General features: G+C 36.6%; 1 pseudogene; it reads right to left on the bottom strand.

Annotated features, from left to right (window-relative positions):
- The window catches only part of LOC149206146 (aspartyl protease family protein 2 pseudogene), a 114,001-nt pseudogene that overhangs the window by 85,718 nt on the left and 543 nt on the right, over positions 1 to 27,740 (bottom strand).

Here is a 27,740-nt window from a genome sequence, read left to right as displayed (position 1 = left end):
GGATGGTTCAATCGTCAGAAGATGGTTTTTTCCGAGTATCCATATGCTGGTATGGATTTCTGGGGTGACCCGGATTTGGTACTGCCGGCTGGCGAGCAGTGGGGCGCCATTGGTAAAATTTTTGACCATATCTCTGTTCATTGTTTCTCTTTATAATGTTCTTGTGCTTTATTCTATCAAGACTAATCAGAACTCATGTGCTCATGCAGATGTTGGACCAGTTCGGCCAGTAGTACGCCTGAGAGTGCCAGCTGCCGCTCCAGCAGGAGAGGCTGTGGGAAGGGCTATCCTTCGCGACCTCGATGTGGCGGATACTCTTTCAGCATTACAGGATCAGGTCGAGGGCCTCACTCTCGGTATTCTATATGTGAGGAATGACGATCTGCCTCTGAGGTTGCAGCAACATACTACTGGCGTGCCAAGTCGATGGACTAGGCCTTTACGCATGATTGCACAGGCGGTGACTTGTTATCACCGGCATCATTAGACTAGGGTGCCCCCTAGAGTTTTGAGTTTTGGGTCATTTGACCAATTTTGTCTTGGTTACAGAACATTATGTGTAAACCATAAACAATTATATATATATTTTTGATTTTCGGAGTTTTATTTTGGTTAAACTACATGATCCGGATGCAAATATTGATGAAATGCTTCTTTTTATAAATGTTGCAAATGTCTATCTAACACATAATTTGCCAATGAGTCTATTAATGTGTTTAAGTTTCTAGAAATATGCTGATATTGAATAAAATCAAATTGCCTTTCCAAAATCTTGACCCTTAGGAACATGTGATAGATAGCTAGATTTCAGACGGAGTAGATACCAGTGAGTTGTAGTATGACGAGCTGTGAGTCTAGCCCGACGACAAGTCGGCGTATGCCATGTGTGATGGCATCAGAGAGAATTTCCATCAATGCGCTATATTCAGTGATGTTATTTGTTGACCGACCAATACATACCCCTCTAAAACTTACTAACCTGCCGCTTGGATCAAAAATGGCTCAAGCCACAGAAGATAGGTTCCGCGAACTACGACTCGCTCCGTCGGCATATCCAACAAATGATTCCAATAGGTTCGACATCTGCAACAAATGTAAAAAGTGGATTACTTGACCAAAATGATTACCCTTAGCGAAAACAAAAATGTAACAAAAGCATATGGGGTTACTACATTGCATCATGCATAGTAACGCTTAAGGTACAACCCGTTACGGGGTTGCACCAACGGAATCCCGTCATAATCCATTAACTCGTAGGCTCTTTTTGATAATACATGTTTAACAATATAGGGGCCCATCCATAAAGACTTGAATTTACCTGCTCCCAATTTATCGGATTCTTGGTCGTAAAGCAAGACCAAGTCACCTTCTGAGAAGACACGGGGTTTGACATTCTTGTCAAATTGCACCTTGACTCATTCCTTATGGGCTTCGTTAGCCAAAGCGGAATCACGACGGGTTTCATCCAATTAGATTAGTTCTAAGAAACGAGCCTCCTCTTCTGAAGTTCCGGGGAGAAGGTCGATTGCGAGTTTGAGGGACAAGATTTCACACTGAACTGGTAAGATTGCTTCTAGGCCATACACCAGTTGGAAGGGTGTAAACCCGGTTCCATTCCTTATCGATGTTTGGTATGCCCACAAGGCCAAGTACAGGATTAGGTGCCAACTCCTTTTGTGGACTCCAATCATCCTTTGCAGCATGCGTTTCAGGGCCTTGTTGATTGCTTCAACTTGTCCGTTGACCTGCGGGTAATATGGAGTAGAGCTGTCGTGAGACAACCCTAATTTGGCAGCCAATTCGGCCATCATGTGATTGCTAAAATGCGATCCATGATCTATGACTATAGCATGTGGAACGTCGAATCTGGCGACTACATGATTGAAAAAGAAAAGGGCAGTTGTTTCACCAGTGTTATCTAATGTAGGCATCGCCTCGGACCATTTGGTAGAATAGTCCACTGCGACTATGATATACCCATGCCCCCTAGTTGAGGTGGGGTTACATGTCATGAAATCAATGCCCCATTTGGCGAATGGCCCTACAGAAACTATTGGCTGCAGAGGTGCGGGCGGTCTTCTGGTTTTGTTATCGAAAATTTGACAGGCATGGCAACTTCTGACTGCGGTTATGCAATCTTTGAACATTGTTGGCCAGAAGTATCCTGCTCGTAAAATAATTTGCGTCGTAGCGTAACCAGATTGATGCCCCCCACACGCGCCTGAATGGCAATCATTCAGGACTTTTTCGCCTTCCTCATGGGTGAGGAACCTCCTTAGAACTGTATCAACACCAGGATGGTAAAGCGTATCACCGACGATCATGTAGTCTTTTGATTGGTATCGAATACATTTTTGTTCTGAGTGGGAGGTATTAGACCTATATTTTTCGGTTTGGAGATAGATGATTATATCTCCATACCACGGATTTCTTGAAGATATCAGAAACAAAGATTCATCCACGATTGTTTCTTCTAATGTTTCATCGTTGGACGATGATGGGAGATCGCATAGTAATTCCGCGAAAACCAGGGATTTCTTTGACTTGGATTTTACAAATTCCAGATCAAACTCTTGAAGAATTGCTATCCATTTTGAATATTTGCCCCCCAGCAACTGTCGCGACAATATATAAGTCATGGGGTTGCAATCTGACAGAATGGTAGTTTTTCGAAAGAGGACATAGTGTCGAAATCTCTGTATCGCTTGAACAGCTGCGAGTGCCAGCTTTTCAACATAGGAATACTTGCTTTCTGTATCATTTAAGTTAGTACTTAAGTAAAATATAGGATGTTCAATTCCTTTGTCTTCTTGACCTAAAACCATTGCAATGGTTGTATCCGCTGCAGCCAAATACAGGTTAAAGTCTTTTTGATAATCAGGAGCATACATTAATGATGCTTTCATTAGGGATTCTTTTAAAGCATCAAAGGAAGCTTGTGCGACCTGATCCCAGACAAAGGGCACTTCCTTTTTCAATAGACGTGTATAACCTTTAGCAAGTTCAGCGTAATTTGGAATGAACCTCCTCAGAAAGTTTGCTTTCCCTTGGAGTTTCTGAATCTGAAGCAAATTTGAAGGTGGAGGAAAATTTATGATTGCCTGAACCTTACATGGGTCGAGACGAATCCCATCCTTTGAGACTACAAAGCCAAGCAAATGACCAAAACTGACACAGAACACACATTTGTGTGGATTGAGTCGTATCTTGTAGTGTCGGCAACGTAGAAATATCGCTCTCAAATGCTGCAGAAGATCGGTCCGCTTTCGCGAATGAGCTGGAAGGTCGTCGAGATATGGTTGAATGATTTTTTTGATGTCATGGAAGGCATAATTCATTGCCCTCTGAAACGTTGCCCCTGCGTTCTTTAAACCAAAGGGTAATTTACGATAAGCAAATGTGCCCCACGAACAAATAAATGCAGTCTTTGACTAGTCCTGTGGGCGGATATTTATTTGATTATACCTGGAGAATCCATCCATGAATGAAAAGATTTTGCATCCGGCGCATTCATCAATTATCTGGTCAATAAAGGGTGTAGGGTAGTTGTCTTTTAGACAAGCTTGATTTACATCCCTATAATCGACGCACACTCTAATCGTTCCTTGTTTTTTCATCACAGGAACAATGTTCGATACCCAATCGGTTAGAGGAACCGGGTAAATGAAACCAGCATGGAGAAGCTTTTCAACTTTTGCCTTGATGGCAGCGGCTTTCTTGGGGTGCACCTGCTATAGTCGTTGTCGTACTGGTTTGACATCTGGATACATATTGATTTCATGTTCAACTATACTTGAGTCAATGCCTGGAATTTCATCATATGACCAAGCAAAGACATATCTGAATTCGCGAAAAAGAGAGTTATATATTTCCAGTTCTGAAGGAGAACAACATTTCCCAGCATAAATATTCTCTACAACATCCGTTTTGGTCGAGATATTTATGGCGATAGTCTCTTCAATATTGGACACGTTTCGCTCGGAATCCACCGTGTTTATAGTATTTGATAGGAAATCAAAAACTGAAGGATGATGAAGGTCATCAGGAGTATCTTCTTGACAATCCGGAAGATGGGAACGATGGTGGTAGTCTTCCCATGGCGCCCCGTCAGTTATCATTGACTGAACAATTCCTTCGTCGGTGTAATGCACTTGCGACCAAGGATCTGAAGGGGTGCCATATTCCTTAGACCTATCTATCCAAACGCTTGATACGCATTGATTCGGGTCTACCTCCCATGCCGAAAACATTGATTGCTACAATATTTCTATTGGGTTTGGAGGCAATACCTGCGGATGATCCATGTTTATATCGTTTTCTGAGATATTTTTAATCGAAGATATCATATTGCAGGTTCCTAACGTCGCCACTTCCGCCAGATTGATTGGAGGCGGGAGGGCAAAAGTCCCCATTAATATAGGGTCTTTTAGTAGGCCTACTCCGATATTTTGAAGCGTATGGGGGCTTCCATGGATCATCAGAATGCTTCCCGTAACTTGGGAACTATTGGGGAGAAATGTTTGTTGGTCGACGATTATAATTCCTCCTTGAAAAGGAAATGCAATCATACTAAAGTAGGTCGACACAACTGCAGCCATAGCATATATCCATGGTCTTCCCAGTAGGATGTTGTAATTAAGGTTTCCGTCGATTACTTTGACATCTATTTCTACTGTTTTCCACCCTAGTTCAACTTGCAAGTTACTTAGAATACCATATGGGGTATATGTTCGTCCGTCAAATGCTTTTAATGTTGTCGAAGATCGCGACAAGGTTGGAGATCCTAAAGTTTTCCAGAAACTCATCGACATAATACATGTAGATCATCAATAATTGTTCGATGATTTTGTTGAGGGCTTTCACTTGAATGAGGAAAGCTAGTTGAGCTGGTAACTGAGGATCATATCCTTTGTGATTAAAGGACACAAGATTAGAATCCTTTGGGTCTATCTCACCTATAGCTGATAATAAAGCCTGCTTTTGGGATGGGAAATTTTGCAATACCTCAAGTGTCGACATAGCGGATGGCGATTGGGCCAGATCTTCCACTATATTATAATGATGTGTTGCTCTGGCACCAGGATTAAATGTCGACTTGTGTACTACTCCCTTTGGCGCTTTTATTGTTAGCTCTGGAATGATGGGCGGCACAAATTCTGTCGAAGTTGTTGTCGAACTACTAGGTTAATCTTTATCCTTGTTGTTCGACAACTGTGGATTCCCGTAATCTTTATTCCTTGTCGATAGCAAGGCATAATTTTGTTGTTTCGAAACCGACAACATCAGTACTTGGGACGGGGAAGCATTTTCACTAGCAACCATATTTGTCCCTGGATTTGGAAACAGATCAGTCAATACCGCCGAGGTTTTTGAATTCTTGAGGAATCTTTTAAGCTCAGCATTATGTGGACAATTTTTTGTCCAATGATCCTCATCACATATTAAGCATGGATTTTTTGGTTTCCTATCTTCAGGAGGGTTTGCAGAAGAATTTTCAGGTGATGATTCCTCCTGTTTTTTCTTCTTCCCTTTGTTTTTATTCTTGCCTCCTGGTTGCTTGGTTTCTTTGCCTTTATCAGTCGAGACGGCATTTACTTCTGAGGCGAGAAGTTCTTCTTTTGCATTTTGACTAGAAATCTTACGGGCCTTTTTAGATGTAGCCTTTTTCGATTTCGTGTCTGATGTACCAATCACGCCATCGCCAACATGAGAGTCATTGTTTGATTTAGGAGGAGGGACGGAAAATTCCGGTCTGGGAACGTCAGGGATTTTATCGTAAAGCGTGACAGACTAAGTATAAATCAAGTCTAAATATTGCGCACAAGTAATAACTTGCTCTTCAGTGACGAGTCCTCCTTTTGCCACATCTTCTGTAATGGAAGGTAATAATGACTTAATAAACCATTTAGCTAAAAGCTGCTCAGGAACATACGCTTTTACCATTCTACGACGACGTCGACACTCGTGAATATGATCGGATATGTGAGTGGTCGTTGTTTGCTTGAAATTGGTAAGAAGTTCTATTCCCGTTTCGTACCTTATTGGTAACTGAAAATGGGTTAAAAAGGTTGTGGCTAGGGCACTGAAGTTGTCAAACAAAGCTCTGGGTAACTCGATATACCACTTTGCTGCCGGACCAGTTAACGTCCTCTGAAAAAGGCGAAGCCTAATCGAATCATCGTTTAGAGTGTTTGATGAACACCACAGATGAAATGTCATCACATGATTCGATGGGTCTTCACCCAGATTTCCATTAAACTTAGGAATATCTGACGGAAGTTTATGCGGAATCGCTGGCCAACAAGGGTCGTAAGAAATTGGATCGTTCGTTAACTGATTTAGATCTGGTAACTCTAAAGTTTCCACGAAGGGTAACTGTTGATTCAGGTTTGGCGAAGCATACCCAGGATAAGATGGAATCGCCTGAGCAGTTGGTCTTTGCATACCAGCATAATGCATTTGATGCTGGTAACTTTGGTAAGGTTGATGGGCATAACCATTGTAGAATGGTTGATTTTGACTGTTTTGAATATACGGCTGCCCACTATTTGCCAAGATTTGTTGCTCAGATCCTTGGTATACTTGTTGGAATTGCGGTTGTTGGTATTGAACCAGCCATGGTTGCAAGGCCATGTGCTGTTGTCAAATACTGACCATTTGACCAAGATGAGGGGTAATCGTACCCGTTTGGGCCTGTGTCATTCCACTAGTTGGCGATTGTGGTTGAGTTGCAGGGACAATAGGCTGTTGCATTACAACCTGAGAAACCTGAGGTTTGCATACAACAAGCAACGTTTGTACTTGCGACACCGTCACAATAGCCGGCATGGTTGGTATATTTGACATAGGTAAACATTGTTGCATCTAATATACAACTCTTGGTTGTTGAGGCAGTATTGGCACCCAACCGCTAGATGTAATTCCAGCATAACCTGAATTTTGTTGTGAACTCTCGTATGGTTGTCCTCCCGGAGGAGACAATGAAAGGGTATATTTCCCCCCATATGACGGTAACCCGGTACTTAAAGGAATGATTTGCCTTTGAGGACCAGACTGCCCAAATTGACACCCTGAAGGATCAATTTGCTGAGACTCAACATAAGAGTTTCCGGATACTATTCTGGATGAACAAACAGGAACGGACCATACTGTCGAAATAGCCCCTGAGTGGGCTCCTTCTAGCGATTGAGAGCTAGTCGGGACAGATGGTATGCCGGTGAACATTGTTGGAGTGACAGCAGGAAGTTCTGTCGTCGCTGTGTCTGATGACACAGTCCTAGATGGAGAAGGTTGTTCAAACATTTCTAGTCTATCCAAAAGATTGCCTAGCGATTCTACAGGAGCTTCCGATGATGGTAGACTAATTTCTGATGAAGAAGGATATAGAGTGATCCCGACCCCAAATCGCGATGGAGTACTAGATGGAGGAAGAGGTAGACCGTCTGGTCCATAAAATATTTCTGGTGTCGAAGAAGGTATAGAATCTGCAGCGACAGATGCTTGGGGAATAACACCTTCCGAATCAGCTGTAGATGGATCTGGTTCAGTAATACAAGTGTTTACCTTCACACTAGGATCAGTTCTACTGTCCTTTGGTGGCTGCTGAACTTCTTCTGTAAAGGCAGGGATACCAGAAATGTTTGGAGTAACCAGAATCTCCGATGGTGTTGGAACACTTGTTCTAACTTTACCAGGGGATTTGGAACCGGTTAAACGAGTTCGCTTTGTCCGTAACAGTTTTGACTCTGGAGACAAAGATGGTTGACTCATAAGCCTCCGCGAACGACGGGGTTTCAATTGACTTTCTTCCACGATTGCGGATTACTCGATCAACTAAAAATCAAGGGGGAGTATGTTTCCGAATTAGATGAATTTTAGATGCTTTGACAAAACTTGCTTTTTCAATTTTTTCAGAGTCGAGAAAAAACAAAAGATGACTCTAGTCACCTTCGATTTTTAATGAGCCTGAAGTGACAAGTGTTCAGATGGACCTTTTCCTTTAAGGAGTCTGAAAAGGAACGAAAGGGACTGCTCTGGAAATCTAGACAGAGGGATTACCAAACCAATCGCAAAACTGCAGAATACTTTTTACGGTACGGCAGTCAATCTTCCCGAATGTTGTGTTCAGTGCATTACGATCGATAGGGCGGTAGACACGGCTTCCTATGGATAAAGGATAAAGCCTATTGTGGTCTCCCAATATATACTCGATGGTATGTGGGAGCACAAGTCTGTACTGGCACTTATCATCTCAAAGTGGAGGAATCACCCAACCAACAATGAAAACAACAGTTACCATGCTTTACGACGCCGGAATACGTCTCTAGCCTAGACTTCTAAATGTTGTGCATTAGGTTCCAAAGCATTTTTAGATTCATTAAATTTATTTTATAGTTGATCTTGCTTAAGAAATTGTCCTTTCAGGTTCACCGCGTAATGTAGATGTACAATTCCTAAAATCCAATCTAAGATGATAAACAGTCGTTTGATCTTCTTTTTGCAATGAAAATCCTAGCTACTAAGGAAAGAGAGATGATTTTCTTTCAACATAGAGCAAAGAGCACACACTATATGCACTGTCCTAAACCAAACCAACAAACAGTCTAAATGCAAATGCATATGCATGTATTTGTTTTCAGCCTTCTTAATGTGTGAATGATAAAAAGAAAGCTAAGCGCAAATCTGAATTATTTTTCAAAGCGACATTACTAACAAGTTTCTTTTCAAGACAAAATGAGGACAATGACGACACTTTGCGATTTGGAAATGAAAACTTGCTTTTGACACTTGAAAAACTACTAATTCAAATCAAATACAAGAGTAACAGTGTAATCGATAATCAAGAACAATCAGATTCTCTTCTATGACTGAAAACGACACTTGCGACACTTTCAAATCAAGAAACGATAGTACGATTACGCTACTTCTTTATAAAAGAGAACTCAAAATGGCTCAAAATACATAAAAACATTTACAGTCCTTTGCACAATGAAGGCAGAAAAACGGTAAGGAAGGGGGTTTCAACAGAGGTGTACTGACTACAGGCAGCAAAACTCCTGAATAGAGCTGAAAAGAGTGAACACAGAAGCTAAAATCTAAGAGCAGAAGAGGTCTGATCAGCGCACCTGTAGCACAGGGAAACTGAAATGCAACACACCTACTACACTCGGGAAGTGCGATGCATTCAGGTTTCAAAGAAGACATAGTGCGATGGACCAGGGACGAGACTTTAGCTGGGTTCCAAGTCACAGTTTGCAGCTCAGTTCAGGGATTTAGGCCGAGCAAGTGGTAATCAGTAAATCAATCACAGGGGTAGATCTAAGGAGGTTACTAGAGCCACCACAAGGGAAATTAGAGAGCTTGTAAATCAATTGTTTAATTCATAAACAAAACCCGGAGATAGACTGAAGCAGCATTGATCTACTTTGCACTTGCATAGCAAATGCAGTTCGAAGGCTAGCTGGCTTGACTTCAGGCTCCGTCTGTAAGTTTATAAAGTAAACAAATGTAGATAAACAAACAATATGTTTGATCCCCAGCGGAGTCGCCATTTTGTTATCTGGAAAACTAGTGTCTATGCAGAGCTGCTAGTCCCACTAAGGCTGGTAGCTATATTAGAAACAAACAAACTAAAAACTACTTTCGTTTTCCTTTATGAGAAATAGATAAGAGGGGAATAAGGAGACCAACCTCTGTCTTGCGCTTGGTTCCTTGCTTGATTCCTCTCCCTTCTGATAGGTCTTCGTCACTCGCTTCCTCATCTACCCAGCTTCAAAGAGCACCTGTAGAATCAAAGCAGCATAACACTATCCAAGAACATAGATATATTATCATAAACAATATAGGACCAGATATATTTTGACCACACAAATGCATATAACATCAATCATACAAGAATGTGGAGGAAAACTTGAATAGCTTTATTGATAATCAAGAAAGAGAAAAGAGGATTACAACCAATTGTTCTGACCCAACATCATCCTCTCAGCAAGAAAGCCCTTCTTCACCTCATGAAAAGCTTAGATCACCCAACACTATGATATTGCACCAAGAAACCAACAACACTTCCTTACAAGATACAAAATTCCAGCCTCTGGATCTCTGGGATGAGGGATCCATATATAAATGTTTGCAAGGGAGGTGAGTCAGCTTCTGAGATTTGATTAGTGTCCTCTCTCTGATAGTTCTTGATTCCACTTGGAGATTGATGATCTCTTACTCATCCCTGGGCGAATGCAGAGAGGCAAGTGTCACAGGAGAAGTTTCTGGAAGATTCCATGCTCCTCCACCTTGCGGATTGACCCTGCCATTTGTCCACTCTTGCCCATTGCACCCCATAGAAGGGTTTTTCAACATGTATCGCACCTACTGTGTGTATTTAGGTGGGATGCAACGCACTTTGACCATGGAGCAGGTGAAATGGTCCAGTTTTGACCAGTTTTGAGTAGTTTTTCATGGATAACTTCTGGGAGATGCTGTAATCAGTTGACCTTGTCCTTTTAGGGGTTGGAACAACACCTTTAGGGACTTAGGAGCCCTTGTTTTATGGACATTTATGATTGGGGTTGTAGTGCCCAAAAATGTCTATAACAATGCAAGAGTTATCCCTTAAATTAAGGAGATAAGATTGAGTTATATTTTAGTTGTAATTATTTAACTCAATTTACTGAGTTAAGTCCAGTTAAATGAGTTCCAAACTGTTTGAGGAACTAATAGAGAGTTAACAGTCAGTTGATGCATGCATGCACTAGACTAGTGATACTCCAGTTAACTGAAGATTCCCTCATCAGAAACTCATGCATGTTTATTTTGAGAAAGACCCAGTTGAGATTAAAGTCAAGGACAATGTACTATCAGTTGCATGTGTTTTCTTATAAGGAAAACTCATGCATGCAGTCAGGGCATAATCCTTGAGGATTGTGCAGTTTTGAAGGGAGATCATCCACTTGGTAACAGGGAATCATCCACAAGGAACAACACAAGGAAATAGGAGCTTGGAGGGCACAGAGGAAGGCTGGATAGAAGCCAAGATTTCCTGTGAGCATCTGTAAGGATTATACTGAGAGCTGGCTAGTTGTGAGAGCTAAGGATTTGTATAAGTCCTATGTATTTCCACTTTGAATGATAATATAGATAGTGGGGTTTTTAGCTGAGGCTTTCCATAAAGTATTTTCATGTGTATTGTGCAATTGATTCTTCTTCTTCTAGTTATATTGTTCAACTCGATCTTTAAGCTTCCACAAATTGATAGTAGAAGTAGGTTATAATATTTTTCTTTGATTTATATTGCATTATCGGGTTAACCTACATCAAATTTTCTACAAAGTTGGTGGATTTTCCACTAGAACTTTGGACCAGACACATTGTTATAGAAGGTAGCAAATAACATTAGAAATTTTGTCTTGTTTAACGATATGTATCTAGTGGATTTTGACATACGCATCATTTGAGTTTTGGTCAATATGGACATTATTAAGGGTTTTCCAGCTAAACTGGAGACCGCAATTAGTGATGTGACCTTTTGTCAAAGGTTAGACTTATGGAAGATCCCTTTCAGATGCTTGAAATTCCATCAGATGAGCCACTTGAAATTCGATTGTGTTTCTATGGGTAAGCACGGGTTGTCTTTTCCCTGTACTAGTGAGAAGGTTACATGAAAATTTGAGAATTTTTTTATGATGGCTAATGGAGATCATATGTTAGGATTTCATGGTCTTGAGAGGTGAGAAAATGAAAGTTGGACTTCATATGTTTCTTAATCCCCTTTGGAGGACTCTTCCCCCAAAAATGGTGTTCTAACCACCATGCATCTAGGTACGGAGCCATTGATTCCATCCCCTAGGGCCTTTAGGGAACCAGCTTCAAATGTCTCCACAACCATACACTCAGACAATGCGATGAAGGTTGGTGTTTCATCTTTTAGAGTGGTTGGGATTGTGGTCACGTCTACTGACTCTCTTTACCACTCCTCTCCTGGGATATATTTGCCTCTATCAAAAGCTCTTTTAGGTAAGCTCCTATATTCGATTTCTTCTAATGAATTTTTTCTACTGGAAATTTTAGCCCTTTCCCACTCTAAGCCAAACCTTGATAAGTCTGAGTACCTTAATTTTTCTTATTCCTACCTTGAAAATTTTCGTCCACTTTCCCTTGCACCTTCTTGGCCTTCTTCCTCCCTATCTTCACATCCACCATCCCATATTAACTTCGTACTCTTCTCTTCCAATGTCTCTCAGTCTTCGCTCTTTTTGTTTGACCTCCTTAATAAGATGGACCTACCCTTTGAGAATTGTCCCACGTCGAAGGTGCGACCTTCCTCTTTGTCTCACCTTATGCTAGCATCATACCACGAGATGAGCTTCTCTTCGACGAATGAGTATGTTACCTTGGACCCCTCCTATCATTCATCCCTCAATTTGTGTCCATCCTTTCCTATCCCTCTCCCCAACCTTATATTCCTCTCTCGACTGACTCCTTTCCCTCTTTCAAAAATGTCACTATCAGAAATAAAAAATCAAACAAAAAAGAGTTTACCTCTGAGGATTCTTGCCAGAGTGGTATCTTTAAGGAAATCTCAAATGTATCTGATTCTCGTAGGGACCTTAGAACAAAGTTTCCCTATAACTCTGTGGATACATGATTATCATCTGCTTTAATATTAGAGGAGTTGAAGGCCCTCCTAAAAAATGTTCTCTTCGTAGATTGGTGGATGTCTATTAACCTTCTGTAATATTTTCCAGGAAACTATGGTATCAAGCATTAAAGCCAGGGAGGAATTGTTTAAAGTTTGTCCTAACTAGAGAATTTGCAATGTTGATATGGTTAGATGCTCTGGTGTTGTCATGGTTCTATACAATGCTCGTGTTGCTTCCGATAAGCCTTAATCATCAACGGTCAGTATCATTATGGTAGGATATCTAAGTTCTTTGGATTGACTAGTCTTTCTGGTGAACTCTTATTGCCCTTATGATGAACAAGATACTTTCTAGAATCATCTCCTTCACAGTGGCCTGCTGCGGGAACAATCTCTCATCCCTTCTGGGGACTTAAACTTCATGTTATCAACTAGTGAGGTCTAGGGTTCAAAAGTTAGATCGTATTTTTTTTCTCCTTTCATCTCACAGATTATACTAGATTCTAACCTCATAGACATATTCCCTATCCCCCGACATGTTACATAGAGGAATAGTCGATTTGGGGTTGGTGGGATTGTAAAACGCTTGGACCAATTCTTAATGGTGGGTTCATTAGTAACCTTTATGGGTAGATATCGTTCCTAGAGTAGCCCTAAGGTCATTAATGATCACTCACCTATAATAGCCTTGGGTTAAATTTCCATGTAAATAAATAATATATGGACATTATAAAAGAAAAAAATAAAACCAAGGTCATGGGACACGTATTAAAAATTGAATGAGGGGAAAACATTACATTGGGATCCACTTGTGGTTAATTATTTATTTATTGGCTATGGAAATTGACATTGGAAAGAGGCAAAAGGCAATAAATGGAAAATTAATTTTTACAGGCCAGTAAGGACATGAGGCAAAAAAGAAAAATAAATAAAGGAAAATGAAAGAATTTCCACTTCAGCAGGTGGGGAAGAGGAAGAGACAAGAAAAGGAGAAAAATATTAAAAATATATGCATGCAAGGGAAAATGATGAAAAAAGGAAAAGAAAAGAAAAGAAATTGGAGAGATAACATTGTAGTATTCTCTCTCGGAAACACTAGAGAACTTGGACAAAAGGAAGGAAGACAAGCAAGAGACAAGCAAGGAACAAGAAAGGGAATCAAGGAGATGAAGAGGAATTTGTGTGGCATCCAAGAGGAAGGTTTAGACAAAATAAAGGGCAAAAAATAACTATAGATTTGCAGGTAACAATGTCCATGCTTGATTGATCTTGTTGGGATTATGATACATAGTTTATACATTGGTTTACTAGTTATTTTGTTCTCAGTGGCATGACAATTATGTACTTCCTTGCCTTATGCCATATCCTGGATACCCATGATGTAGTGGGTTCTCTGTTTGGTTGAGCTTTGGATGGCCGGTATATTTTGGATCATGGTTGAGGTGGTCTCAAGAAAATCCCAAGGATTGAGGGTGGAAATGGGTTTCTCCTAGAAACTCTTGGCAGGTGGAGATAGGAAAATTCCTCTGGTATGGTGAAGAAATTCTGAAGCATCTAATCTTGTATTAGTTTTGGTGATTTTTGGACCTGGTATTGGGCGAAATCATTGTGGTATGAGGGTGGAGGTGGTTTTCCTCTAGATTCATTGTATGGTTATGTTTTGATTTATCCCATGTAATCCCAAATTCAGGCTTCGAATATGGCACGAGTGTGATTTGGCTGATAGAGAGAATTGGTTCAACCCTAATATATGGTCGGATGGTACGTGGACGTCCCTAACTTGGTTGGAATTATGCATATGTTATTATTTTTTATTCTTTAATGAGGTCAATGAGCACAAGTTTTGGTTTGATGTGTGATTATGTGACTAGTTTGTCATGGCTTCATTATGGTAAAATGTTGGTTACATGCATAGTTTATTTCTATGATAAGACATGCTATTGTTATTGGTCTTTGTCATGGTTCGATAAGCTATTGAATAGTTTATATGAATGGATGATATAATATGTGTTTGTTATAGCTAGTATGAGAGGGTAGTAAGCCTTCTTAATGAACATTTGATGAAACTAATGTAAACAGTCAACAACTTATGCATTCAAGACCTATAGGTACTATGTTTACAAAGTTTTTGTATAAATGACTATTATGTGTTATGTAAGCTTGAGCAAGAATAGAGCCTAAGAATAGAACATGAAGACTCAGGAAGCTTGTTGACAAAGTTCCGGGAAGTTAGCCTGTAGGTTAGCCCTAAAATTCTAGAGAAAAGTATGTGGCCACATTGTCTTAAATGGGAAAACTCGGTTGTAGATGCATGGAGAATTGGTTATGCATGCAGCTAGAGCCTTATGGCCACATTGGCAAACCTGAATGCATGCGACTGTGAAGAAAACTAGGTCAGTATGTGGTTCTAGCATAGGGAAAAGGTCACCAATGAAAATTGTATGACATTTGTGTGATCATGTGTCTCTTAGTGTTGCAGTAATTTTTGGACGAGTGGACCCCATTTCCATAACTGCATCTTGGAATTTGCGTTATGCAAAGTAACTCTTAGCTCATGTTTACCCTGGTAAGTTGTAAAAGTTGGTAAATGTGGGGTGGGGTGTTATAGAGTGGTGTCAGAGTAGGTTCATAGCACTAGACCTCAGGGTAAATGTAGATTGTTATGCATATCTATATGTTTTTCATACATGCATGTCAATTATTTTATTTTTATTGTTTTTATATCCGTGTACATGATGTCGTTAAAGTTTTGGTGTCATTATATTGATTCATGTATGAACTGATATGCTCTTGATATTATTATGTATTTTCCTAGTCTAGATTGGCCTATGAAAATGTAATACCCTCACTTGAAATAAATTGAGGTAATGCTTTTGATTATTCCTTTTATTTGGTTTATCTAATAGTGGTATGTTGCAAGAAAATAGAAGGCCAAGAGATGAAGAGAAGAATGGTTGAGTACAATTCATATGACTCCCCACACAGGCTATAAAAGAAATCAGTGGGATGGGAGAAATCAGTTGGGCAGCAGGGAGAGGGAGACTCTCCTGATCTAGCAGAGACATTAAGACATTTAAGGGAAAATGTCATAAGTTGGAAATTTAATAATGAGTGGCTGATTGAAGCTCAAGAAAAACAAGTTGAGGTTAATGCATTCATTCTTCAAAGCCTTTCAGATTTAGAGAAGTATGGATAATTGGGGACCAATCACGGAGATAGACAAGAAGAAAATACTAATGGGGTATATGGAAGCCAGTCTCAGAAAAGGCACAATATGGAACATGATGATACAATAAAGAGTGGCAAACTATTGATTAAATCTGAGCAGAGGGATAGTATGCATGGATTTTATTCTAGCGCTACTTCTAGGAGACATCATCGCCATCATAATGACCATCATCATTAGAGGAGTGAGCAGTATTTTCCCGAGGAATTCAAGAAATCCAAGCCTCCTACTTTGATGGTGAGATAATAAAATCAGAAGATGTAGAAGCATGTCTTCTTGGAATGAGAAAAAAATTCAAACTTCATGATTAATCAGAAAATATGAAGACTAAGATAGCTACTTTCAGTCTCAAAGGAAAAGCATATATATGGTGGGAAGATGTCAAGCATGTTAGAGGCAATAAGGAAGAGAAGTTAACCTAGGAAGAATTTGAAAGACTTTTTAGGAAGAAATACTTGTCTGAGAGGTATTATGATGGAACGACCAAGGAATTCTATGAGCTCAAGTTTGGTTCCATGACATATGAAGAATATACAACCAAATTTTTAGATCTACTAAGATATGTGACTTGTCTCAAGGATGAGAAAGTAAAGATCCAAAGGTTCATCAGTGGGTTGCCATTATCATTCAAAGACTAGATTGATTTTGATGAGCCTTAGTCATTGGAGGAAGGCATCAAAAAGTGGAATCATTGCTATGAACAGTCAAAGCGCAAGCTTGAGTTCAAGCATGACAAGAAGGTAACTGAGAAGACTATAGGAAGATGGCCCAAGAAACGAGGAAGATCTCAGGATGTAGGTGAGAATGAAAATATGGTTCCTCATAAGAAGTTCAATGTAGTTGTGAAAGAATGTGGGTCTCAGCCTGTGGAGTAGCAGAATAAACGTCATGGCAGAGAAGCATTGAAGTGTTGCACTTGTGTTGGAGACCATCGCAAGAGAGATTGTCAATCATACCAGGGTGGTAGGCCTCAGATCTAAAGTGCACACAAGGTATAGATAGTTGGGGATGTAGGTCAGAGAATTCCCCAAATTTATGCAACAATTGATAATAGGTTGGCAGAACATCAAACATCCATTATCAAGATGGAAGGTAAGTTTTGTGATCAATTTATTTCTATTTTGATTGATACATCATCAAATTATAGCTATATTAGTCCTAAAATGGTGGGTCAATTTCATTTGGATAAGGAAGTGCATGCAGAATCTTGGTTGGTGTAGTTGGCTATAGGGACCAAGAGAAGAGTTGTCATTGGGTGAAGTCTTGTGCATTTGATCTTAATGGCATGCCTACATCAATAAACCTAACTTTGCTTCCTTTAGGTGCATATAGCATGCTTTTGGGCATGGATTGGTTGTTTATTCACAAGACCAAGGTAGATTTCTATGACAAGGCCATTGAATGGTTAGATGATGATGGGGAAAAGAAAGTCTTGCAAGGAAATGAGATGCCTACGTCAGCAAGGATGGTTACAACCATGCAAGCTAAGCACAACCACCAAAAAGGATGTTTGTTGTTTGCAGTAAATGTTTCTAACGAAAAATGGTTAGATGATGAGGATGGTGAAGTTCTAAGGAGGTGTTGTATCTTATAAAAATTTCAATATGTGTTCCCTGCAGAGTTCCCCCTCATAGGAAAGTGGATTTCTCTATTGAGTTGATACCTGGAGTAACACCAACATCTAAGGCACCATACAGGATGAGCACTCCTAAGTTGGTGGAATTGAAGTAGAAGATGATAAGGGATACTTAAGACCAAGTATATCTCCTGGGAGCACCAATGTTGTTTGTAAAAAAGAAGGATGGTACTTTAGATATCATGTTTTGGGATTGAACTATGTTAAGTAAGGTATTCATCTATGACCATTTCCATGAGAGGTACCAATGTTGTTTGTAAAAAAGAAGGATGGTACTTTAACTGCGTTAAGTAAGTCATTCATATATGAGCATTTCCATGAGAGGTAGTCGTAACTGACTAATTTCTCATGATTTTTGAATAGTCAACTTAGCACTCATTGCATTGGGTGATGCTCACATGGGTGAAGAAGTGGGATTGAAACTAGTGAAATGAATCACATAGCATCAATCATCACTTCCGAGGCTTGCATCTGGTAACCAGGACTTCCTGGGAGGTCACCCATCCTAGATCGCCTCTGGCTCAAGCACGCTTAACTGTGGAGTTTTCCCCACAATCAATCCCACTTAGCTTGCTACCCCATTTGCAAAACCTTGGCAAGTATTTTGCCTCATGAACCATTCAAGTAGATTTCCCTTCACTCTTGTATTTAAGTATTGAGGTCTTTCGCAGTGCATTATATTAGATATCATTTTTTGGGATTTAACTGTTTGAAGTAAGTCATTCATCTATGACCATTTCCATGAGAGGTAGTCGTAACTGACTAATTTCTCATGATTTTTTAATAGTCCACTTAGCACTCATTGCATTGGGTGATGCTCACAAGGGTGAAGAAGTGGGATCTATGTGATTCATTTCACTAGTTTCGATCCCACTTCTTCACCCCTATGAGAATCACCCTATGCAATGAGTGCTAAGTGGACTATTCAAAAATCATGAGATAATTTATTAAGCCCCAATCTATGGTCAAGTGGTACATGGAAGCCCCTTACTTGGTTGGCATTATGTATATGTTATTATGTGTTATTCTTTAATGAGATCAATGAGCACATGTTTGGGTTTGATGTGTGATATGTGACTTGTTTGTCATGGCTTCATTTTGGTAAAATGTTGGTTACATGCATAGTTTATTATTATGATAATATGTGATCTTGTTATTGGTCTTTATCATATTTTTATAAGATATTGAATAGTTTATATGAAGGCATGAGCTAATATTTGTTTATTACAACTATTATGAGAGGGCAGTAAGCCTTCCTGATGAAACATTTGATGAAACTAATGTAAACAGTGAACATAGTATGCATTCATGACGTACATGTACTATGTTTACAAAGTGTTTGTATAAATGACTATTATGTGTTATGTAAGCTTGAGTAAGAACAAATCCTAAGAATAGAACATGAATACTCAAGAAGCTTGTTGACAAAGTTCTAGGATTTTTTGGGTAGTTGGCGAGTAGGTTAGCCCTAAAATTTCGAAGTAAAGTATGTGGGCGCACTATCTTAACTGTGAAAACTCAGTTGTAGCCATATGGAGAATGGGTTATGCATCCAACTGGAGCCTTTTGGCCACATTTGCAGGTCTACATGCATGTCGCTGGGAAGAAATCTAGGTTAGAATCTGTTTCCAGGTTAAGGAAAAGGTCACCAATGAAAATTGTCTGACATTAGTGTGATCATGTGTCTCTCAGTGTTGTAGTAAGTTATGGACAAGTGGACCCCATTTCCATAACTGCATCTTATAATTTAGGTTATGCATAGTAACTCTTAACTCATGTTTACCTTGGTGAGTTGTAAAAGTGGTTAATGTGGGGCGGGGTGTTACATCACCTATCTTTCTTTAGTTGCTTGTTATCGTTTCTCCTCCAAAGTATCCTTTTAAATTTAATCACTCCTGGAAACTCGAGGAATCCTTCTCTAAGTTGATTCAATCTTGTTTGAAGTAGTGCTTGAATGATTTTTTTCCATTCTGCAATGGTATCTATGGTCTATAAGATGAAGGTTCTCAAAAATGCAGTTCAAAGATGGACTTGATTCCATACCCTTGAGCAATAGAGAGAGTCTTTCAAGAATGAATCCCTCATTAATCCTTGTCAAACATCTATTATTGTTGAATTTTTTCCGAATGAAATTAAAATTTGCTTATTTTCTTTGGCAGAGATGAAGGTCGTTCTTATCAAAGTAGAAGAGGAATGGTGGCAATTAAAGAGTGGTTCTATTTAGGTTCAGGCTGTTGATGGAAATACCAAAAAAAAATCAATAGTTATCCTCCCATTGAAGGAAGAAAAACATATTTGGGATACTCAGGATGATGTAGGAATCACCCATTTCTCCAATTAGGGACTGGAAAAGGTGGCCTAGGCGCACTTTTATGGCATCTCAGAGATCCAGGTGAAAACCAAATTGAGGCTTAATTACAGGTTTTACAATATTTCCCCTGGTTCTTCTTTGATGTAGAATCTACTATGTTGGGTGGTCCTGTCTCATTGGAAAAGACTAAACAAGTTCTAAAATACTTTTCCAAGGATAAGAGTCCAAGTCTAGATGGCTAGACTATTGAGTTTTTTCTGACATTTTTTTATTTGTTGGGGAATGATATATTGTAGGCGGTGGAGGAAGCTAGAACCTTTGGCAAGGTTTTTGGGGTTATTAATGCCACCTTAATTTCACTTATTCCAAATGTGCTCCAATCCTCACACCTTCAATTAATATCATCCAATTTCTTTATGTAATCTCATTTACAAGGTCATAGTGAAGGTGTTATCTAACATATTAAAATAGGTTCTCTCATCTACTGTATCTACTGAGCAATTCGATTTTCTTCATCGTAGATTAATTCATGATGTCAATGGGTTAGCACAAGAGGCCTTACACTCCATCAAGACCAAAAAGTGTTGTGCTTTGATTCTTAAATTGGACTTGGTTAAAGCGTATGATACGGTGAATTGGAGTTTCGTCATACTCCTCCTTCTACATATCGCCCTGGATATTAAGGTTACTAACTAGATTATGGGGTGCATTTCATCATCAAACTTCTATGTGCTCATCAATAATACTATAACTGATTTCTTTAATTTCTCTAAGGGTTTGAGATGGGGGTTCCCTCTATCCCCACTTCTATTCCATCTCATTATTCAGGGTCTAAGTCAAATGATAAACTCGGCCAAGCGAGAGGAACTTATTAAAGGGGCTAAAATCTATAATTTTGTGTTTCTTTCTCATCTCCTTTTTGTCGAAAACGTGCTTATCTTTGGGGAGGGAACTGTTTCTTAATGGATCATTTATCATTGTATTTTTTATGTTTTCTGGTATGCTACTAGTATGTTGATCAATCATCAAAAGTCTTCTTTTATATTTAATAATATTTCGGACATGACATTGTCTTCTATTGTCTCCATCCTCCCTTACAAGATGGTATCCATTGATCAAGGTTTCTGCTACCTGGGCTACCATCTCAAGCCTCGTAGAAATTAATGTGTAGATTTGAAACCGCTCATGAAATTTACTAAATCACAAGACTCAAAGCTATTCTACTAATATGTGGAAGTTAATTCATCATCTAGAACACAAATCATAGACATGCAAAAGGAAACATCACACATGCACAAAGATTTATCTAGGGGAAAGAAACTGCTCAAAACCCCTTCCTATCTATATTGCATTAATTAGATAATAGAGATGAAATACATATGCTTACTACAACCTAAGCACAACTTGCAAGTGTATATTTTATCCCTCTGCTAGACTAATTGACTCTGGCCAACACTTAGTTAATTTTCAAGCCCTCCAAGGTCCTGTTTCCTTGCACTATTCCTTGAGGAAATTAGCCCCTATTATTAGGAAATTCCCTCTATTGAATTACGCAATTCCTCTAGGTCCTTCCTTTGACTGCATGCACCACATGTACACATGGGAATATGCTACAACTGACAGTACACTGCCTTGGAATCTACATCTCAATTAGGTAACTCGAATTCTCTGCATGCAACAATCATTTTGGGTCGATTGATTAGTTAATTGGTTGATCACAGAGTGTGGTTGAATTTCCACTTCCACAATTTGACCTCCACTAGTTCTTTTGACAATTAGAACTAGTTTAACTGACAATAACTCAAATTAACTGAAATAGATTACTACAAATTAGCAATCAATCATATTGAACTGAACTCAAGCTTCCCCAACTCAAATTAACTGAGTTAATTGAGTGACAAGTTCCATGTCACCTCAGTTAACTACCTCCAAGATTTTTGCTAAAATAGAAATTCGAATTTTCTCTAGTTTGACCAAGGCAAAGTCAAACTGAGATTTTCTTGCTGCATTTTCAACACTCTCTCTTAGCAAGAAAGGGATTATCAACCACCCCTATCCTGCACCTATGGAACTCGAACTTCCGACTTAACAAGGTATTTGTCAAAATATCAACATCTTTCTCCTCTATTGGAATGTACTGCAACAACATAATCTGCCTCTACACACAATCCTGTAAATGAACATAGTTACCAATCAAACAAGAAAATTACCGATAAACCATTTTTTTGAGGTAGTAAAAAAAACACCCGATTTTGAAAAGTGGTTATTCAAAATAACCTTTTTTTAACCATATTTTTGGCACTTTAAATTTTGTTATGTAACAATTTTTTTTAAACGTTATTAATTTTCATGCTGATTTTGAAAAGTGTTTATGCAACATCAACCCAATTTTTTTAAAGGAACTTTTTCTTCTTCTTCTTCTTTTTTTTTTTTTTTTTTTTTTTTAAATTGAGTATGAACATTTGTTTTAAAATGTTAGTGACTTTCATGCTAATTTTGAAGAGTGCTATGCATTGTCAACCTTTTTTGTTTAAAGAGCTTATTTTTTACACTTTAAATTTTCTAATGTATTAACTGTGGATAATTTTTTTTTAAATGTTGGTGATTTTCATATTGGTAAAAAAAAACAAAACAAAACAAAAAAACAAAAAACATGACAAAAAAAATTCAAAATATAAAAAATATATATATAAAACAAAAAAGATTTAAAAAAAGCAAAATTAACTTCTAAAAAAACATAAGAAAAAATAAATCTAAAAATAAATAAATAAATGGGGAATTTTTTTTTAAAAACACATAATTTAAAGAAAAAAGAAAACATCAAATCATTATATATATATATATATATATATATATATATATATAATGAAATCAATTAGTTAAAATAAAAAAATTAAAATTGAATAAAAATAAATAAAAAAATCAACAAGAAAATTTAAAATTTAAAATTTAAATTAAATAAAATTAAAAATTAAAAAAACAATATAAAATAATTTTAATTTTTGTAATGCTCTTTTATTTCTTCATTTTAATTTTATCATTTTTTTTCAAATTTTTCTTAAGTTTAATTTTTTAAATGTTGTTGTTGTTGTTGTTATTATTATTATTATTATTATTATTATTATTATTATTATTATTAAAGTTTCTTTAATTTTTTTATTCAATATTTTTTATTTAATTTTTATGTTTTTTTGTTGTCTCTTTTCAAATTATTTTCTTAAATTATGTTTTTTGATTAATTAATTTATTTTATCTTTTATAAGTTAATTTTGTTTTTTTTCTTTGTGTTTGATTTTTTTTTGTCTTTTTTATATATTTTTTATATTGTATTTTTTAGGTCATTTTTTCTAATTTTTTAATGTTAAAATATATATTTTATTTACTTGTTGTTATTTTTTAGTTTTTTGTGTTTTTTTGTTTTATTTTTATTTTTTTTTAAGTTTTTATATTCTCAATATATTTGATCGAATATATATTTCAAATTAAAAAATATGTAGAAGTAATAAGTCTAGGAGAACAATTTTTTGTTGATGTTGTATTTCCTTAGCAGTAGATAGGATTCTGGAAACAACATTTTTTTCATAATCTTTAATATGTTTATTAGTTTTTGTATTCAAGCTTCTGTGATCCATAATGAATTAAACAAAGTCTTTTGGTAGAAATCACATGAGAGAATTTTTTGGCCGACGCGTTTCGAACCAACAAGTGTGGTTCATCATTAGGACCAGATGAAGAGGCAAATCATGGCAAAGGCTTAAATAGAGAGCAATGTAGAGACGTAAATTCAAGTAACGACTATATTTGAACAATAATGTTTAAATTATAATATTACTAGCAATTGCCCCGAAAGGTGCAAAGAGAGGTCGATAGAATTTTTAAATTGTAAAACATGTATTTTAATTTTCATAATCAAACAAATAAAAATTGAAACATTAAATTTAAGTTTTTTTTGTGTATTTTCTTAGTAAGTTTATAATAACAAAAGCATGCATTCTAGAATGTCATTACAACCGCAAGCTGAAACATTAAATACTAGACACTCAAAATGCTAATGTATTCTAAAAATCAATCAAATTAAATTAGATTGAGCGTGTCACGGATCCATTTATGCATGCAAAAACATTTATAAAAAAACAAGAAATTGTAATGTGGTTAAAAATTGTATTGCTAACACATGGCTTCTTGTAAAACGTTAAAAGTTCAAAATCAAAGGTTAGAAAATATGCATCTAGGAATCAAATCACTATGCAAAGACATTGCATTCATATTTAAGTATAAGTTCCTAAGAATTGAGATAGACTAGTAAAATTCAATTAACCACATGTAGTTTTTCTATATTGAATTGTAAATAGGGTTTTTCCATCCAATTGTAAACGATGGAGAGTTCATTCATGTAATGGGAAAATTTGACATCTTTGCATATTCATCTAAATTTTTATTGTCAATGTAAAGCAGTAATTGTCTCCACAAATTTTTATGTAAAGCAATAATTGTCTCCACATTGGATTACAATTTTTTATTATATATTATTATTATTATTATTATTTATTTTATTTTATTTTATATTTCAAGAGTAGAATGAATTGTAGGTCCATATTCTTGAAGGAGCAGAGTATATAATCCCCATTATTTCATTTATGATATCCACTTCTTTAGTGATCTCATCTTATAGGGTAAATTTTGCGGCATGATTTCTTAGATACTTGTGTTGAATTTTCTTTTATATCTGATTTATCTTTTATATATGGTTTTCATTCCCTTTTAATTTTAGAAATACCGGAATAAAACGCTTTCCCTATGGGTTGTTTGTTGTATGTGGGTTTTGCATATCATCTCAAATTAATGATACATTTGGGGTTTAGGATATATGTTTCAGATCCTTGAGCTGTGAAAAAATGAATAAAAAATATTTGTTTTGAAATAAGTTTTTACTATCTAAATATACTGGAAAAGAATACGAATATGTGATGTTTATCCAATTTATACTCAAATTGTTTATGGCCTACTTCCATTCCTATTGTACCTCATCACTCATTATTATAAACTAAAACGTAGAATTGCTACACATAGAAACAAATCTTTGGACATTATTCCTATAAGCATTGAGCTTTGTAATTGATATTTGTGATGGAAAATTATTATTTTACTTGTAGAATTTCCATACATAGAAATAAGTATTTGGACATTATTACCCTAAGCATTGAAGTATCTGTCATGGAAAATATTATTTTACCAAACCAAAATTTTTCATAAGCATCTTAGTGAGAAAAAAACATATTTGAAAACAAATCCAATTTATATAGCTTCCAAAATACTTCTACTACTTCAATTAGTAAAGGGAACCTAGCTTGCCTTTATATTTATGCAACAAATATAGTAACTCAAAGTATACTATTAAAGTAAGGCTATTGTTACTTGTTCTATAACTCATACACTAAAACAAAGACGTTATACAACTTCCAAAATACTTTGGGTACCTCAATAATACATGCAATTTAGCTTGCCTTCATATTTATGAAACAAATATACAACTCAAAAGTATACTATTAAGGTATGGATAATGTCATTGATTCCATAATTCATAGAACATAACAAAGTAGGTCATAATGGCACATTATCTATTCTATTGCCTTGTAAACCATTTTTAATTAAGAGGAAATAAAAATAGTGCAAAAGGAAATGTTACTATTTCTATGTTGAAGTCCATGATCTAAAAAAAAGCTCCATCCAAGACGAATTGCTTCCTTTGCATTCTCCACAATGTTCTTAATCACTGATGGCTTCTTGAGGGACTCTCTACACATCATACATGCAATCTCATATGCACTGTAAGTTAAGTCTATCACGGGGCTTCTTGAGGAATTGTCTACACATCATACATGCCATCTCATATGCACTAGAAGTTAAGTCTATCACTGGGCTTCTTGAGGGACTGTCTACACATCATACATGCAATCTCATATGCACTGTAAGTCAAGTCTAAAAAATATTTTCATTGATCCACTAGTTATTGTTTTACATTATTTTACATAAGATGTAAAACTAAATTCAATATTTGTATCATGTATTAAAGAAATTTTTTATTTATAATATTTCCTTTTAAAGATTAATTAAAAAAAAAAACAAATGTTAAGAGAATAATTCAAAAAAAATAAACCCTAATCAACCGTTTTCAAGACTATCTTTCTGAGAACTTGTTGAGCCCCTCACCCAACAATCTTGAGCAATGGAGATTATTAAAGTTTATGTGAAAAACATTTACCTTAAAAAAATACATATTTATTTAAAAAATTATTTTTTATTAAAAAATATAATTTAATATATTTTTATTTTTATTTTTTAATTAAAAATATAATAAATTAAAGTTCATCAAACTTCACATGAGCGTTATATTAAAGAAATAATATTTATTATAATAAAAAAGAGTTATTGAAAATATATAAGTTGAATCTTTTGACTCCTGAAAATTCTCAGTGGAGTAATGTTTTCACCAAAATCCAAGAGGGAGCTGTGTGGAATAGTCTGTATGTAAGGCATGGCTCTGTGCAAAGCTAGCTATTGTTGAAAAACAAGTAATGTAAAATTATTTAGTTGCTTTAGTTTTATGGTAGTTGCTCATTATGCTTGCTCACTATGCTAAATCCCCTCAATGAAGGCGATTACTTATCACCATTGGGTTTAGAGGGCTATGATCCATCCCCAATCAGGTTAGTGGGAAAATTTAAAATTCAAATTGAATTGACATTGAAATAAGAGATTGAAACGAGGATAATCTCATAATTTAAGTAAAATTCAATTATGTGAACAAAGTTCCATTGGATTCAACTAAACGTATAAATTATGATCGATAGAAATTCAAATTTAACTGGAATAAAAGAACTTACATCTAAAACATTAAATTATGGGATAAATTGATTTTCTGTAAAATGATCTTTTTCCTGGATGTATTAAATTTATATGGAAAAAGTTATATTATAAGATAAATTGATTTTTTTTTAAATGATCTTTTTCCTGGATTTACTATTCTGTATGTTTCTGGAAATTTAAAGACTTCGAAAAAAAATTAAGATTTTAAATTTAAAATTTAAAATGCTAAAATATAGATAAATTTCTATGGAAAACTCTAATCAAATTTTCACAGAATCAAAGACAAATCTTTAACCGGTAAAAGAACAAATTTATCCATAAATCTTTGAGTTCTCATTTTCCACCAGTTAACACAACCGGCTCATCTTTGTTCAAATGCTTCACCTCAACCACAACCACCCCTACATCATTTTCATTTTCATAACTTGTTGTCTCTGCCTCTCTGGAATATATACCAATAATTGTTCACGAGAAATATGTGTTGATAGAGGAGGATGCACTAATACCCAAACTTAAGACTCGGTTGTCAAGACCTCCTGAGCTGGCCGAGAGAAGAATGGAATAATTCTATGAATTTTGAATATTCAAGACTCTATTTACAGAGGATAGTGAGAATCTTGGGTAAAATTTGGAAAATTAATCTATTTAAATTATTTAATATAAACACTAGCGGATAAACCGCATCCACAATTCCCTTCAATTTGTTTATCGGCTCCAATCCAATCCAGATAATGGTTGATTTCGTTCCCATCAAAATAACACATCAGAACAACAAAAAATGAATGTAAGGGTAATGACAAGAAATGAATGTAAGAATAATATGATTGGAGCAATCTTGCTTATGAACAATCAAGGAACAATTTAAAATCTAGGTTAACACTTACAGGCGAGCATAGTTCGGCAATGTTACAGTTAACAGATGTAGTCAGGTCTTTCACTCTGGCTGTCAGTACAATAGTGTATAGGAGCCATAGGTTTGCGGCCATGGAACTTTAGCGCAGATCCTGTCAAATTTACACCCAATCTGGGCCAAGAGTACTGATTAATTTCTAATTGCTGATAGTAA

The sequence above is a fragment of the Pinus tabuliformis genome, chromosome 1_2, assembly GCF_031772625.1.
Source record: "Pinus tabuliformis cultivar Carrire ecotype Pingquan chromosome 1_2, CPIR1, whole genome shotgun sequence".
In the NCBI taxonomy this organism is placed as follows: domain Eukaryota; kingdom Viridiplantae; phylum Streptophyta; class Pinopsida; order Pinales; family Pinaceae; genus Pinus; species Pinus tabuliformis.
Note: the sequence above shows the minus strand (reverse complement) of the source record. Positions and strands in the feature narration are given on the sequence as shown.